The sequence below is a fragment of the Amphiprion ocellaris genome, chromosome 12, assembly GCF_022539595.1.
Source record: "Amphiprion ocellaris isolate individual 3 ecotype Okinawa chromosome 12, ASM2253959v1, whole genome shotgun sequence".
In the NCBI taxonomy this organism is placed as follows: domain Eukaryota; kingdom Metazoa; phylum Chordata; class Actinopteri; family Pomacentridae; genus Amphiprion; species Amphiprion ocellaris.
Window position 1 is genome coordinate 35,079,061 of NC_072777.1, and position 4,838 is coordinate 35,083,898.

The 4,838-nt window shown below is 42.5% G+C and overlaps 1 long non-coding RNA gene across 1 annotated transcript; it reads left to right on the forward strand.

Moving 5' to 3' along the window:
* Window positions 1–3,662: 3,662 nt before the first annotated feature.
* LOC129350153 (uncharacterized) lies at window positions 3,663–4,501 on the forward strand. Its single transcript, XR_008603440.1, has 2 exons — window positions 3,663–3,779; window positions 3,862–4,501. It is a non-coding gene; the product is annotated as an uncharacterized LOC129350153 (long non-coding RNA).
* Window positions 4,502–4,838: the final 337 nt, after the last annotated feature.

The following is a 4,838-nucleotide window of genomic DNA, read 5'->3' on the forward strand; positions in this document are numbered from 1 at the left end:
TCCAAATAAAGGCTTTTTCAAAATAAAAGTACATCGATAATTCTGCCTTAAGGGCAACACACCATGGAAGTGAAATTAGATTTAACAGAACACTCAGAACACCGACGAACATCAGCATTATTAGATCAAGTTGTGAAAACAGATCAACATGTTCTGTTATCTTCTAGTAAAATGATTCATACATGCATGAAAGTCGTTGGTATTCATGACTTTCATGAAGAACTGATCAATATTGTGATGCACGTAACGGCTTTGTTTACATTTTCTCCGGGGTTCCAACTTATGGCAAAAATTGACTTACATCAATCTGTAGGAACGGAACTCTGGTGTAAGTTGAGGACCCCCTGTGTATCACAGGCTTTATTTGTATAGTGCTATGTATATTACTCTTTTATACTTCACAAAATAAACGTGTATGACATCTGTGCATTCTGGTCACATTCTGCCATGTTATGACTTGAATCATAGGTAAAAAATATATACTGTTACTTATCATATACACTATTCTACTCATCTGATCATAAAACACAGTTGGTAGGTTATAATAAAACCATGTGGACGTCATATTCAGTTGACTTTAAACTGACACTGCGAGACGAGGATGTCTTATTTTGTTAAAAACCTGTTGCCTCGACTCCTCGGATTTCTGGTTCGAGGGAGTAAGATGTGGCCAGAGGAGACAAAGAAAGGAATCGAGGATGTGCAATTGGTGAAACAAGATAAGGGGACTGGACAAACAGACACACAGGAAGCACTAAAAAGGGAAAACACACAGGAATAAATCACAAAAACACAACAAAACCAAAAATCCAAATCCACCACAACCAGTCAGTTAAAACCTTCCTTCATCCCTCCAACCGCTGCTCACCAACATTACCTCTGAGTGCTGACCTTCAACAATAGCAGTTACTGAAGACAAATCACACTTTTCTTCCACTTGTATTGCAGTTATTTTGGCTTTAATTGGGCTGCCCAGCAGGCCTTAATTACAACAGTCAGCACTCAGTGAATAAGAAAGATAAAAGCCTGCAATGTTGCTCAGCGTTGACCCTCCTGATAGATGCGGTTGTTCTCTTTTATTTTTGAGAGCTGGAGGTCAAACCGTCACGCAGAGACGTTGAAAACTGAATGGGAGTAATCAACCTGCCATTTATTCTGCTCTCTACAGGCACGGCTATTGTCCATGAAATTCACATGAACGCTGCAGAAATGTGACTGGCTGTTGATAGATGCAAACCACGGCCAACTTTTCCTCCGCTTGTTGCTATCGAGGCAATTCTCAGTGGACGCAGGAGGTGATAGGAAATAAATAATCTGGTCCAAAAAGACATTAGAGACAAGCTGAAGGGTCAATGTATGCTTTCTCACAGTAGGGAAGGTCTGCTGGCTGTAGTCAAGTGAAAATATACATGTAAAAGATTCCCTTTAACAACCACATCCCAAGGCAAGTAAGTCTACGAGGCATCCAGAGTAAACAAATCCTTGTAAGCAAATCAGGGGATTGGCAGCGATTCGCCTCCCAAAGCCCAGAGATATTATCCGTGCTTTAAAATATCAACGTCTTCTCACTCATCACTTTGACCCTGAATACACCGATAGACTCTCACAGAAGAAAAAGTTTTTTAAAAAGACGTTTATTTCCGCGTAGCATCTGAGCTGCTGCCAAACCAACCAACCAAACTCCGCATCCCTCCCTCAGGAATAAGCAAAGTAAACCGAGAGCCTTTTCAAAACTCATGCTTTGTGGTGATTGTGGTTCTCGTTTATTCAGATTTATTGGCTTTGTCTCCTCAAACAATCAGTCATCTGACATGTGTTTTTGTCTGTTGTTTCTTATTTCTCTTCTTGTTTGCTTTATGTTCCATTGTCATTCTTTCGACTTTGCCAAACACCATCTGTCTCCCATTTTAACGGACAACAATAGTATATCTTGTTTAATTGTTCGTCTTGTTGTGTAGGACGACTGTACATCTGATGGAGGAACACAGTCGCTCTGCAGTTAAAGTCATTGTTTTCAGTCTCAGGAGAAAATGTGAAGCCGGATCAAGGATGTCTGATCCACACATGAAGCCTGTAAACTGATAGACTTGTTACAGTATCGTGTCTTCATGTCTCTCCCCGACCAGTCGAGGCAGACGGCCATCCTTCCCTGAGCCTGGTTTGCCTGGAGGTTTCTTTCTCTTTAAAGGGAGGTTTTTTCCGCCCGCTGTTGTCAAAGTGCAGCTCCAGAGTGTTTGAATTTGTTGAATTTCCCCTCTATAATATAATACAGTTACTTCTTGACCTTCCTATGTGAAGTGCCCAGAGACGATCTACACTGTGTATTGCTGCTATGTCAATAAAACTGAGTTCAGTTGAAATGAATCAAACATTCATGAAAACCACCTGCTCACCAAATCAGACAGTAACTGAATTACCAGTCAGGGTGTCACGGGCCTAGCCCAGCACCGCCCCCTTCTGGCCGTACGTTCGCCTGCCAGTGTGTGGCCGGTCTGTGAGGCTCTCTGCAGCTGCTGATTACTGGATTAGATGCAGCTGTGAGAGCCTCACACCTGCAGCTGATTCCACCTGCTGCTATATAGACCGGCTTCACAGGGCAGGGGACATGGGACTGTACTGCTGTACTGACTGCCTCGAGCTGAGACAAGGAGCAGCCGGTGTTTTCCTCCCTGCCGCCCTCTGGAGAAGGGATAGTGAGTGTTTGGCCTGAGTGGCATTATAGTTTATTTTTTGTGAATAAAACCTGTTTGACCGTGACTTGCCTCCCGCCTGCTCTGTGTGCGCTCACCTTGGGTTCACAATCCCCCCAACCCGTAACACAGGGTTTTGAAGTTAAATCAGAGCAACAACAATTTAAGCAATATGCAACAGTCACTCGGTTCAGCCCAGTTCTACTCGGACCATAGTTTTTTCACTTCTTAAGATTTGATTTTAAAACTGCTTTAGGTTATTTATTTATTTTGAGAAAGCTGGGAGTGCAGGGGCAGACTGAGGAAGATGGTGAGGCACAGGGCAGATGTGGCTGCTAGATCTAGTCAGTGGAGATGGATTAGGAGAAATAATAGTAGTTGGGGGGTGAAATAGAGGCGGTCACTCTGCTTTCCCCGCCTTCTTTTCCCTCCCCCAATAGGCAGAGATCCAGGAAGAGGAAGTGTAGATAAGGTGGGGGAGTGGCCTGTTAGAGTCTCTCTGGGACCATGTGGCCATCTCAGGTAAGGCTGTGGTGGAAGGTAGTGGCTGTGGCTTTGTTGGGTTTTTTTTGTCTTTTTAGATACCATTAGCAGTTATCAATTGGTTCTTGCATCCTAGATGAAGTCTGCTTGTATAGTCTCTGTCTGTGGTGAGCTTGGCTGAAGTAGTTAAGTATTTTAGCAATTAGCATTTAGCATTAGCATGTAGCACTAGCAAGTTTGGTGAGCTGGCTTGTATAGTTTCTTTGTCAGTGGTAAGTTTGCTTTGGACATTGTAGTAGTCTTGCAGCTAGCATTAGCATTTAGAGTTAGCAGCAGGTGTGGAGAGTCTGTAAGTGTCATGAACCAGTGGTCAGACTTTCTCCAGGAGAACCAGGGTTCAGATCCCATGATATACAATAAACCATTAGTGTTAGACTTAAGTTTAGATTTCCGTCATTGTTTACTTCCAGTTTTCACACATTTACTGGTTCAGTTTAGGCACCAAAACTATGCTCTGGAGGAGGCCAGATATGGGGAGCGCCGGCTCACCAAGAGCGTGGAACAACTGAGCCAGATTACTGGCTGGAATGCTGACGGGGCCGAGAGGTCAGGCATACGTTTTCCATACATTCAGTGCAATATAATTTGGCTGTCGCCACATCCTCTAAAAGCAATTTATCCATTCCAGGTCTGACTTTACTGCCTTTATCTGAAGCTTTCAACCAAATCTCAGCAGATAAAGTTGGCTTGAATTCATTTCAGTTGGACTTTACCCAGATCTGGGAATTCTGCTTTGTCTTTTATTGAATATCATCAGGCTGTAAACAAACACAGCTAAAAAATTAACATCATATGTCGGCTCAAAGAACTTCAAATAGTGAGTAAAAGACCATACACATTGTAAACAGGGATATTTGTGAAGTCTTTTGCACAAAAACAGCCTCTCCTTTATACATTGTGTACTCTAGCTTTAACCACCAAACTACTAAGTGACCAGCTGGTTTTAAACGTGTGTGACAGCCAATCAGGATGAGGATAAGAGCATCACCAGCTGAGTCTTTTCTTTGTTTAAAGTTTTGATTCTGAATGTAGAAAACAGAAGAAAAAAATGTTTTCACCCTCGATAAAGAGAAACACTAGAAGTTCTAATGTTCTGCTGCCTGGAAGCTTTTAGAGATTCTGCTGGAAATAAATATCCAGCTTGATTACTGATCATTTTGTCTTAGACTGAAAACAAGATGAGAGGTTAGAAAACTGACTGAGGGCTGAAACCGGCACCATGGAAATGTTAAATACTTCCTGAATAAATAAAAAACTCCAGGATCTTGTGTTGTGGAAGCTTTGCAGGGTTTTTATTAGTGCTGCCTCTTTTCACTGTGTGTTTGTACCTATGGATCTGTGGGTGTTTGTTTGGGCTCACTTACTGCTGTGTCCTGGGATTTCCTGCCATTCCCTCTATGTCCATGAGCTATTCTATGAGCTACTTCTTTTTGTTTTATCTCATTGTAAAATAGCTCAACCTTCCCTGGGACTGAAATTAATTCCTGGCCACATCACTGCCCACAGAGATTGTGAGATGCCAGAAAACAGTGAAATATAGAGCAGGTTTAGCACACTGTGACTCCTACACTGAGTCCAAACATCGATCTGTCTCCACTGGACAGA